Here is a 12,312-nt window from a genome sequence, read left to right as displayed (position 1 = left end):
GAGATGCCATCCCAGGGGGAAAAGAAGCCAGTGCTCGGCAGAGGTGTGCACGGGAGGGAGTGTGACCAGGGTGGCGCGCTGAAGGGCGCGGGGAGAGGGGAAAGAGCAGGACGCAGGGACAGGCTGTAAGGCAGAAGCTGAAGTTGGATTCGGAAAGCCTTGGTTTTTGCTCTCTGATCCGACCTTTAGAGGGAGGCGGCTTTTCTGTGCCTTCTCATCATCGCCCCCAGCCTCCCCAGTCTGAATACTTAGGAGGACAAACACCTTTTAGTCTCAAATTAACTCCAGAAATAGAATCCCTCATCCCCTGCGGAAGGCTAGCAAGCCCCAGGCGTGCACCGCACGCGCACCTACGACTTCTGGGTCTGTGGCTCCTTTTCCAGCAACTTCCGGTCCCGTCCAGGTACGCACAACCTCGAATCACCCCCTCCACCCGCTTCCCCCTCATCTAGCCTCCAACTTCTGGCTGGCGCTCAGCCCCGATCGCGGGAGGGGACTCACGGAGGGAAGCGCCGACTCGGGCGGCGGCTCCTCGGCTCGACCAGGTGAGCGGGGGCTGTGGCAGGTACAGGTGAGCGGCGCTGCGGCAGGTAAGGGCTTCTCGGCGGCTCCGGAGGCCTCCGCTGAGTAAGAGGGCTGACAGGTTTGTGTTTTCCCCTCTCCTCCTCCTCGTTAACCACACCCCTGCTGCTCTCCTCCCCACTTCCTTAAGGGGTGGGGTGTGTTGTCTGTGGTGCTGAGTGCATGCCTGCTCCAGCCTCTTACCATAAACTCTGAAATAGACGCCGCCTGCCAATTCCCTGAGCGGCACGTGCCCACCTGGGGGACCATTTCTGCCATCCTCCCACCCCAAATGGGGTCTTCTGCTGTTGTGTGCCCTCTGTGAACAGCTGACCGCCCAATCCCTGCCACCCCTCCACCCTCCTTCCACTCCACTCGCAGACTTTTGGAGCCCACACTTACAGGCTGGTGTTTTTCCTCACTAGCCTCCAGGTATGTTTCAAAGCGGGAGACTGTAGTTGCCTCCCAAACTCTCAGCATCTGTGTCCCTTCCGGTCTCTCCATGTCCTGAAGTGGCCCAGGCCCCTTTTCCAGGCACCAGGGATCAGGTGAATATCACCAGGGGCTTTGGCAGAACTGGTCCCAGTGCCTGAACACCAGGACGAGGTCCCTGGGTCAGGAGAGGGCAGGACTAGAGGGCAGAACAAGAATAGTCCTAGAAGCTGGGCAGCCTTTTCCCGGCTTGTCTCCACGCCAGCCCACTTCACTGCCCAAAGAAGCCGTTCACCTGTTTACTCAGGCCAGCAGGGCAGTGAGATTTGAGGCAGGGACTGAAGGGCGCTTAGCAACACTTTTCCTTCTCACTAGAAACATTCCAGACTTTCTCTTGAGTAGGGGGAGGTGAACCGGACTTAGCATAAGGTCAAAAAGCTGGTGTGTGCTCAGCATCCCCCACATCCTCAGAGTTCCTCTCCAGAGCCCTTATACCCCAAATTTCTTCTTTCTGTATCCTGCAAAGGGTTGGGATCTCCCACAGTTCTAGAGGATGCTATTCACAAGGTCGTCTCTCAGGATGGTGCCCTCTGGCCTTGTGCACCTGCATGTGACAGCCTGGCATACACGACAGCCCCCATGACACTCTCTCACTGCTCACCCCCAAACTCAGGGGATCAGCCACCCCAAGAGAAAAACAGGAAAAGCCAGCATCTGGTGAGCATGTCTAAATGCCAACCACTCTGCTAAAGAAGCACTCAGCTTACCTGGTTTCATTTAATTCTCCCCATTTCCTGAAAATAAAAGCAAGGCTTGGATTAATTAACACGTCCAAGGCCACAAAGCCAAAAAGTCAGTGTTTCTCGGAGTATGACCAGTGGACTACCTGTAGCTTTTAAAGTGCAGATGCCGGGAAGCCACTCCAGGGCTAGTAAAAATCAGAATCTCTAAGCCTGGGGCCCACCCACTCAAACATGGCAACTTACAACCCAGCTGATGGGAGCTCATAGCCACAACTGCTGGGGCTCCCTGTTGTTCACCCCGGGCCCCAAATCTCCATGTTCCCAGGACTCACTTGGAATCTTAGAAGACAACCAAGTAGGTGTCGAGGGAGACCTTGGCCAGGGCTTGGGGCCACAAGGCAAGTGGGACAGATAAACTGGAGTTAGCAGGGAAGCGGGGAAGATGAAGCTAACTGCCCACACCGCAAGGAAGCTTCAGAGGGCTTCAGAAAGTGGGCGGCCCCTTCATATTCTTGCGCGTGGAAGTGGGGTCGATGAAAGGCGACTGGTGTGAAGGTTAGCTGCCTGGGTGACTTGTTGAGGGCCTGTCCAAGTGCTGGCAGTGGGAACTAACGAGCAAAGCAAATCCAGACTGGTTTAAGAAAAGGTGAGTTTGTGTATGCTGCCCCTGTGTGGCCAAATTCATGAACTACAATCTTACCGGGCCCTAATTCAGGGAAAGAACACTTTTCAGATGATTCAAAAATTTCAGGGGTTGTTGAATTCTTCAGCGATTCTTTTTTGAAGCTCCCCCAAAATTCTAGCTCCTAGAATTGTAGAATCATAGGTTTTATTTATGAAAGAGATTTTGAGAAACTGCCTGGGGTGCCAACTCCACCTTCAGGTCTCCTTATGTTCTGTCCAGTGTGGGAACCAGGGTGACATGGTCACACACATCGTTACCTGCCTTTGAAAAGCCTATCAGAAATGCTTTCAGGAGCCTAGGATTTTATATAAATGCTCTAAAAGCATTCTTCCCGTGGCTCATTGTGGGTTGGGATAGTGACCTACCCCAGTGGAGAAGCAAATTATTTCCCTTCTGTCCACTTCTGTCTCTGAGTCTCGAGTGCAGACAGTGCTATTGTGGGAGGCCCTGCCTGGAGGCTGGGGAGAAATGTGTGGCTGGTTCAGCAGGAGGAGAAAACTGTAAGGAAAAATACTGACTTTTCCATTTAGATGTTCCACCCTTACCCCAGGTTCCGGTTATATTGCTCCCCAAACAGATTCCCTTCCAGTCTCCCCCATGAGTGTCGACAGGGCTCCCAGCACCAAGTGTTAAAATCTTGGAGTCACCTTTGACTCCCGCTTCTCCTTCCTTACCTCATAGTCACTCAATCTCTGAGTCCTAGGAATCCTTCAAAGCTTCTTTCCTATTCATCGTTTTCTTTCTAGTCCTATCGCCTCCACTCTGGTTCATGTTCTCTTTGCCTTGTGCCTGGGCTCTTGTGAAAAGGGTTCTCCTGACCTGTCCTCCAGTCCCACCCCGAGAGGAGCTGGGACTAGAGCTCAGAAAAGTAGTCTGAGCTGGTGATGAACTTCCAGGTTGGCATCTGAAACCACAGGAATGGATGAGATTGTCTGGGGCAGGACTAAGGGGGAGCAGAGACCTTAAGGCCCAGTTCTTGCTAAGGGAAAATTTAGTGAAGAGGTGAAAGTCAAATTGGGGGGGGGGTGAGTAAATTGGAAGTGAAGCCATGGAGGCAGCATGTGCCTACAAGCTTGGCTGAAAGGGGAATTGAGAGACAGGGAGTGAAAGAGGGGTTTGTGGGTCGAAAGAGGCTGTTTTGTCATTTGTTTAAGATGGTAGCTAGTGCGGCAGGTTTAAATGCACGTGGGAAGAATCCAGTCAAGAGGGAAGACGTGACCTTGGCGAGTGAATCCATCTCTCTGAGCTTGCATTTCCTAATCTAGGAGAGTGGTAGAGTACGTATTACCTGCTCTACCTATTTCACAGGGTACTGGGATGCCCACATTCAGTGACAGCTATGAAAATGCTATAGTTATTATTTTTAGAAATGATAGGAATTAAATAGGGTAAGATTAGTAAGGAGAAATCACATATATATCTGTTATATAGATACAGTTTGTCAAGTGTTCACTGTCTGCCAAGAACTTTCATCCATCATCTAATTAATCTTCACAAGAATTCGGTGAGGTCGATGGTAGTATTCCTATTTTGCAGAAAGGAAAAGGAGACTTGAAGAAGGTAAATAATTTGTTCACAGCTGCCCAGGTGGTAAAGAGCAGAGCTGAATCCAGACCCATCATTGGCAGGGCTGGATGGTATGTAATGGGTTTTCTTCATTATGGATAATGGAATTAAATCACATAATGTAAATTTACTATTAAAATAAATTTCATTTTAAAAGAATAGTATGGTTATAAGTGTTCTGAACAAAGAAAAAACTCATGGGCACAAAGACTAAATAATTGGGGTCCTTCTTCACCAGAGGACATCTATCTCTAATTAAACCAGGTACCACTAAGTTTACTAAATGGACCACAGTTGAGGCCAAAAGAAAGAATTCAAACCATGCCCTTGACTTCAAAAGAAACTTTTATTCCATCCATGAAGGCACTGCTGGTTGTCTCCATTTCTTCTTTTATCACAGAATCCCTGAGTTTTAGCTGATCATAGGCTGCCCAAAATAAAGACTACATTTGCCAGTCTCCCTTGCAGGTGTGACCATGTGATTAAGTTCTGGGCAATGGTTGGTGAGTAGAGGTTATGTGTGCAGCTTCAGGATCATGCCCTTTAAGGAAATGGGCATGCCCTCCACTATTGCCTTTTCCACTTCCACCTGATGACGGAACCTGGAGCTGCCATCTTGGTCTGTGGTGCTGAGAATAGCTGAATACCACGAGAGATGAAGCCTGGGTCCCTAGTGCCATCACGTCACCAAGCCAGCCCTAGAGATGGTCTGGACGTAGTTGAACTTTTGCACAAGAGAGAAAGAAACACAAATGTATCAGGTTACTGCACTTGAGGCTTTTCTGTTACCATAGGCTAAACTTCATCCTAATATATCATCATTTAGCCTATTCTCTTTTATATACAAACTAAGGCAGAACCTCAATTTCCTCATCTATAAAATGGGAATAATTTACCTTACAGCATTGTTGGAGGACTAGAAATAAGACATGTAAATTTCCTTGCTCATGCTAAGGCTCTTGGCTGACAACCAATGGAAGGTATCATATGCTGTTGTAACTTTTAAAAATGGGTTTCTGAAGTAAAATAATGGTCGCTTTAAAATACTCCATGACCCCTCTGAAAAAATGTGGAGGGGAGAAGTGAAACAAAAACAGTAAAGTTGACAACTGACGTAAGCTGAAGCATGGGTATGCAGAGGTTAATTATACTGCTCTCTCTAGTATGGTGTTTGAAAATGTTCATAGTGAAAAAGTTAAAATAAATAAAATTTTTCCAAAGAGGAAAAAAATAAATTCCTGGACACAATCCAAAGTGAATCTCCTCGGGAAAAATAAAACCGTATTAAATCCATTGAGAAATTAATTTGTGTACCCAAGAGGGAGGGCAGATGGGGAAGGCAGAAGAGTGTTCTTATTTTTCCGTTAAAGAACAGCAGCGGGCAGAGCCTCAGTGCCACAGAGGCCAGGCAGTTTCCATAGGCCCGGGCACTGCTGTCGGGCCTTCCATAGCTCCCCAACATGGCTGCAGGAGTGGGCCGCAGGATGCTCCTTACAGCGCCTGCATGGAAGTGGAGCCTGCCCACCCCGAGTCAGCCCCAGGACTTCTCTGACTTTGGCCTTCTGGACTCACAGTCTTTCACCCCGACCTGTGAGTGAGCTCGCGGTCCCGCACAGCCCATGAATAAGCTCTGAAGAAGCAGAGTGACGGTATGAACCTTGTCTTGCCATTGTTGACTTTCGCAATTCTAACAAATGTGATTATCTGCTCCCAGCCCACGCTAAGATGGAAGCATCAACTAGCAAGTGAGAGCAGGTTGCTACAGGCAGATTCATTGTTAGTAGCCAGAAGAACCTCTTAAAAAGAAAGAAACAAACAAAAAATGCCTAGCAAATGCAAGAACCCACAAAGCACAGGCATCTGTGGCCATTTACAGGACAGACACAAACAACCCTGCACGCTTCACTGACTCCTCAGAGAGCCCCTTTGTTACCCAGCACGGCACAGTAATTATTGTCTATTTTGGCAAATCATGAAGAAAAGTCTAAATTATGTTCTGTATCCTGTATTTTATCTTTTCTGCTTTATCTCCCCAAACGCCCCCTGTACACAGTTGTATATCTTAGTTGCAGGTCCTGCTAGTTGTGGGATGTGGGATGCTGCCTCAACGTGGCCTGACGAGCGGTGCCATGTCTGTGCCCAGGATCCATGTCTGCGCCCAGGATCCGAACCCTGGGCCGCCACAGCGGAGCGCGTGAACATAACCACTCGGCCACAGAGCCGGCCCCATGTATCTTGTATTTTAGAGAAAAAAAGCACATGATATATTTCAGAAAAATTTCTATTCAAAATGTTTGCAATAAAATAATTGGGTGCTTCAAGATAAATTTCAGGAACATGAAAAATCAGCTTCGATTTCATTTTGTCAAGTTGCCAAGTCCCCTGTCTGTACCTGGGTGTTTACCACCCTGGCTCCTTCACAATGAAGAGCAGCAGTGTGGAACGGTCACTGGAGACCTCCGAACAAGGGCTCAAAAGCCCAAATGCCTACAGAGGCAAGGCAGAGAATGTGAGGGAAGCTGGCGGGATAGGGACTGTGGCAAAAAGGAGAACAAATGTCCCTCCCACGGGTAGCAGCTGCTATGCAGCTCAAAAGTCTACTGCCACGCAGGAGAGGAAGCTTAATGTAGCCAGATCTTTCTCTTTCTCAAAGCAAAGGCAGAGAATGAACTATCTGAAAAGGAACTTAAGAAAATAATTCCATCTAATAGTATCAAAAAGAATAAAATATTTAGGAATGAACTTAACCAAGTAGGCGAAAGAACTGTACACTGAAAACTAGAAAACACTGCTGAAAGAAATTATAGGAGACGAACAAATGGAGAGATATCCTGTGTTCATGGATAGGAAGACAACATTGTTAAGATGTTAATACTACGCAAAGTGATCTACAGATTTAATGCAATCCCTATCAAAATCCCAATAGCGTTTAACACAGAAATAAAAAAAAAATTCATATGGAATCTCAAGGGACCCCGATGGTCAAAATAATCTTTAAAAAGAAGAACAAAGTTGGAGGTCTCACGCTTCTCGATTTCCAAACTTATTACAAAGCTACAGTAATCAAAACAGTGTAGTACTGGCATAAAGACAGACATATGGACCAACGGAATAGAGTTGAAAGCCCAGAAATAAACATCACTGTGTTTATGGTCAAATGATCTTCAACAAGGATACCAAGACCACTCAATGGGGAAAGGACAGTCTCTTCAACAAATGGTGCTGGGAAAACTAGATAGCCACATGTAAAAGAATGAAGTTGGACCCTTTCCTTACACCATATATAAAAATTAATTCAAAATGGATCAAGGACCTGTACATAAGACCTAACTGTAAAACTCTTAGAAGAAAACCTAGGGGAAAAGCTTCATGACATTTGGATTTGGCAATGATTTCTTGGATATGACATCAAAAGCACGGGCAACACAGGTAAAAATAGATAAATTGGACTACATCAAAATAAAAAAATTTCTGTGCACCGAAATCAACAAAGCGAAGAGGCAACTTACAGAAAGGGAGAAAATATTTACAAATCATATATCTGATAAGGGGCTAATATCCAGAATATGTAAAGAACTTGTACAACTCAACAACAATGACAAAAAATAACCTGATTAAAAAATGGACAAAGGACTTGAATAGACATTTTTCCAAAGATAATATCCAAATGGCCAACAAGCATATGAATAAATGTTCAACATCACTAATTGTTTGGGAATTCAAATCAAAACCACAAAAAGATATCACCTTACACCCATTAAGATGCCTACTATAAGAAAAACAAGCGGTGGCCAGGATGTAGAGAAATTGGAACCCTTGTGCATTGTTGATGGGAATGTAAAATGGTGCAGCTACTATACAAAACAGCATGGTTGTTCCTCAAAAAGTAAAAAATAGAATTACCACATGAGCAAGAGATTCCACTTTTGGGTATATATCCAAAAGAACTGAAAGCAGGGTCCCAAAGAGATATTTGTATGCCCATGTTCATAGCAGCATTGTTCACAACAGCCAAGAGGTGGGAGCCACCCCAGTGCCCATTGACAGATGAATGGATAAACAAAATGTGGTATCTACCTACAATGGAATATTATTGAGCTTTAGAGAGAAGAAGGAATCTCTAACACATGCTACAACATGGATGAACTTTGAGGACATTACGCTAAGTGACATAAGCCAGTCACAAAAAGACAAATAGTGCTTGATTCCACTTACATAAGGTATCTAGAGTAGTCAAATTCATAGAGACAGAAGGTAGAATTGTGGTTGCCAGGGGCTGGGAGGAGGAGAGGAAGGGCATGTTTTAAATGGATACAGAGTTTCAGTTTTGCACATTGAAAAGTTCTGCAGCCTAGTTGCACAACAATGGGAATACAGTTAACACTCCCGAACTGCACACTTAAAAATGCTTAGGATGGTAAATTTTATGTTTATTTAGCACAATTTAAAAATTTTTTAATGAAAGAAAAAAAGCAAAGTAGAAATCTGATTTTTCATGTGAAATCTCCCAATTTGCAATTCTTGGCCACTGTCTTGAACTTGTAGTTGCCCATCTAATGGCGAGTCTCCCTCTTCCATAATAAATAGCCGAGCCCCAAATGCCTCTCAGTGACCATCCCTCCACCACGTGACTCGGGAACATCCTCATTGGTTTAAGTCAGTCACAGTGGTCTTACTCCCCTGGCCAGTGTTGAATTTAGAAGTGGGCATGTGACCCAGTTCTGGCCACTAAGGTGTGAGCGGAAGTCTTTTGGAGGGTTTTTGGAAAGGTTTCTTGGCTCTAAAAATGAGACATACTGGGGAGAAATGGCCCCATTCCATTTCTGGACGTTGGTTCATATCAGGATAAGATGTCCGGTGCTGCTGCAGTAATTTTCCAACCGAGATGCAGCCACAGGCAGGCCAGAAGATGGAAGGAACCTGGGGTCTTAATGTCGTTGGATCAGACATAGACTTCTTGCCTCCAAACTTTCTGTTATGTGAGATAATCCATCCCCTTATTGTTGAATCATTTTGAGCTGCATTTTAAAAGTGGCAGCTTAGAAGATCATAAATGATACAGAGGGGGAAAAACAAGCCTCTGGATCAAAATAAAAGAGGTCTGCAGCCAAATCTAACCCAAAGGCTGGCAATTTACTACCTGAGCCTTTCTCTAGTCACTTGCATTAGCAGCATTTCTTATGGAAGCTCTCCCTGCATTATTCAAACCAACTCAGAGCCCCTACTCTCCTCTTTTCAATTGTTTGGGCCTCCAAGAAGGCCCAAGCCATCACTGAGTCCCTCATCAAGCATCAGACTACAGCGATTTCCTCAAAGATTTCCTTGGTAACTCTGCTGAACAAACTCTATGCCTGCATCCCTGGTTGCCTAGTTCCTATTGGAAACGGTTCTTGCTACTGCCGGCTCTACGAGTATTGCATTCAGCAGCCATCCTCCTTATCCCTCTAATATTCTTTCATATGAAATCTGCCTTGTCTGATATTAACATAGCCACTCCAGCCTTCTTTGATTTGTGTTAGCATGGTATACCTTTTTCTGTCCTTTTATGTTTAACTTATTTGTATGCTTATATTTAAAGTAGGTTCCTTTTAGGAATATAGTTGGCTCTTGCTTTCTTATCGAATCTAACAGTCTCTGCCTTTTATTTGCACTAGCCACTTTCTGGTCAACTGCTTTAAAAAGAAGGAGAAGGGGAAGGGAAAGGGGCTGTTCTTCTTTCTGCACCCAGAAAATTTTTTCCCCTAACATAACATTTAAAAAATAGTTGTCTGGGGACTGGCCCGTTTGCATAGTGGTTAAGTTCACATGCTCCACTTCAACAGCCCTGGCTTTGTGGGTTCGGATCCCAGGCGTGGACCTGGCACCACCTGTCAAGCCATGCTATGGTGATGTCCCACATAAAATGAAGAAGATTGGCACAGATGTTAGCTCAGGGACAATCTTCCTCAAGCAAAAAGAGGAAGATTGGCAATGCTTGTTAGCTCAGGGCTAATCTTCCTCACACACACACACACACACACACAAGTCCGTCGTTCCTTACATAAATTTACATGGTGATAGCAGGGGTGTGTGGAAATGTGGCAGTACCCGGCAAGGATGCCTAGGGTATGGGATGGGGCAAGTTAGAGATAGTGAGAACTACCAGTGGACTTCTGCTATAGTTTATACAGAGGACCTAACTTCAGGGTCCTCTGAAGAAGGCCCTTTCTACTGAAAGAAGAAACAGAAGTTGGTGACAGATTAGTTATAGTCACCAAGATTTCTCTTTCCCAGTCTGGTCTCTGGGTAAGTCTTAGTCACCCTCTTTACCGAAATTATGCAAAGAATGAAAAAAGTTCAGAGTGAGCTGGTAAGAACTTGGAGCATTTAGTTCAATCTTTCCTTTTATAGTTGAGGAAAAGAAAGTGAGAAAAGTGTAATAATATGCCCCAGGTCATGCCCCTGGCTAGTAATGGAGCGTAGAATAAAGCCAACTCCTTCCCGGATTTCCAGAAAGACTGGAGAAACTTACTGGTTTAATGTTAACCTTTGTATTCTACTTAAAGAAAAAAAAGATACATTTAATTTCTACTTTTCATCCTTGTTTTGATTTGTAGCCCTACTTAGTCTGAGAAAAGCAACAACAACAAAACAAGGAAAATCTTATGAGAACAGAATGAAACACATAGATGGCAAAACAGATAGATTCACAGAGCAACTGGGACACATACATAAGAGAATACAGTGAAAGAAAATGAGACTGGAAGAGACAAGATTTTCCAAGGAGGTGCCTGGACTGGGGGATTGTTAGCTCCATCTTGTGGCCTTTTCAGAGATTGCCTCTCAGCTTAATTTTTCAACCAGTCCATCACTCGGGACCTGAGTACTTGTTGAGTGCATGGATCTGGAACAGTGAGTCTCAAACTTTAGTGTGCCTGAGAATCACCTGAAGAGCGGGTGAAAATGCAGATTCCTGGGTCTTTCTGCAAGAAAGAGGAACAGATGGAAGTTGGCCCAGGAAATGTACTTTTAGAAAGCATCCCAGATGACTGCAGGAGGACCGTGAATCATGTATAAGAAACACTGCAGAGGCAGTAAGAATTAGTGATATTCATCCCCTGGGCAATGTGGGGAACCGACTATTCTGAGGAAAAGTTTGGAAGGAAATTGTCAAGAACTATAAAGGGTCTGAGAGTTTAGCCTACTTGCAAACTAACAAGTTAGCTTTGCCACAGTTTCATGAATGCTGGTAGATGAGACTTCTGGGTCAGAGACAAAGGACAGTTTATTACCAACAGTGATAACAGTAGTCAGAGAATCATCACTTGGGCCAGTTTCCTGAGCCCCAATTCCCATAAGCCTAAGCGATTACAGCAGAGTAGGTTGCACTGCAAGAGAGCAACTCAGAGCTTAGGGAACCTAAATCTTTTATAATGGAGATTAAATCGGCCAGACCTTTGCCTGGATGAAGACATTATTTCTGCCTTCCAAGGCTATTTACCATAGAAACATCCTTGAAAAGATAGTCCAAAAAGGGCAGTCAGTGTCTCGGCTCACGTATAGAAGCGTATTCCAACAGAAACCAGGAACGGAAGTGTGTCAGGGGAAAGGAATCCTACATTTAAAGGCCACAAAGTGCTCAAACTGAGGCAGGAATGGGGAGCCGGGGAGGTTCAGGGCTGGCAGGAATCCAGCCTGGATTCTGTTCCTATAGCCAACTTTGCACAAGTCCTTAGTCTCTCTGTTTTAATGAGGACCCGCCTCACGTCATGAGCACTTTCCATACTTATTTCACTTCAATTCTCACATCTCATGGAGACAATGATACTATCGCCACTTGACTCACAAGGAAACAGATTTGGAAAGATCGTGACTTGCCTACTTACTCAAGCACGGGACACGAATCGGGTCTTCTCACAGGTCTTCCTACTACTCCCTTCCCCCACCTGTTTCCTCCTTACCCCAGGGGCAGGACTAGGACTGGCCAAAGTAAGCACACAACTAACGCAAGACGGGGGTAGATCTTTGCAGGGCACTATAACCCTAAGCGGTGAGACACTAACGGCGTTGGGGGACCCGCCTCTACTTCGGAACCAGCAAGCGGACAGCTCTCCTCCACCTCGCGGGGCTGACTTTCGGGGACTAGTTAAGGAAGGGGCTCCTAGACTTCATTTCGCCTATCAAATCGGAAGCAGGTGTCCAGTGACACGGAAACCCTACGCACAGCTGGGGAGTTCCTTCCTCGCTAAACTGGGCCAGCCCGCCGCGGACCGGCGGAGACCACGACTACAGGGGCCCGCCCTCCTCTTCCGGGATTTCCCGCGCCGACCGGAACTGGGGCGGAGC

The 12,312-nt window shown here is 45.8% G+C and overlaps 1 protein-coding gene and 1 long non-coding RNA gene across 10 annotated transcripts in view; both read right to left on the bottom strand.

Moving 5' to 3' along the window:
* The window catches only part of PTK2B (protein tyrosine kinase 2 beta), a 123,402-nt gene extending 122,600 nt beyond the window's left edge, over positions 1–802 (bottom strand). For 2 of the 9 annotated variants that reach the window (XM_070611330.1, XM_070611335.1), the window contains exon 1: positions 502–725. The gene's annotated coding sequence lies outside the window, so the exon portion shown is untranslated. Of the gene's footprint in view, positions 1–350 lie in introns of all 9 variants that reach the window. The other 7 variants (XM_070611323.1, XM_070611329.1, XM_070611318.1 and 4 more) reach the window with 6 other exon arrangements.
* A 3,512-nt stretch (positions 803–4,314) lies between these two features.
* LOC139082032 (uncharacterized) lies at positions 4,315–12,287 on the bottom strand. The gene is made up of 2 exons (XR_011537687.1): positions 11,853–12,287; positions 4,315–4,711 (listed from the first exon to the last, which is right to left on the bottom strand). It is a non-coding gene; the product is annotated as an uncharacterized lncRNA (long non-coding RNA).
* Between the last annotated feature and the right edge of the window lie 25 nt (positions 12,288–12,312).

This window comes from Equus przewalskii, chromosome 2 (assembly GCF_037783145.1).
Source record: "Equus przewalskii isolate Varuska chromosome 2, EquPr2, whole genome shotgun sequence".
Classification (NCBI taxonomy): domain Eukaryota; kingdom Metazoa; phylum Chordata; class Mammalia; order Perissodactyla; family Equidae; genus Equus; species Equus przewalskii.
This window is presented reverse-complemented; position numbering and strand designations above follow the sequence as displayed.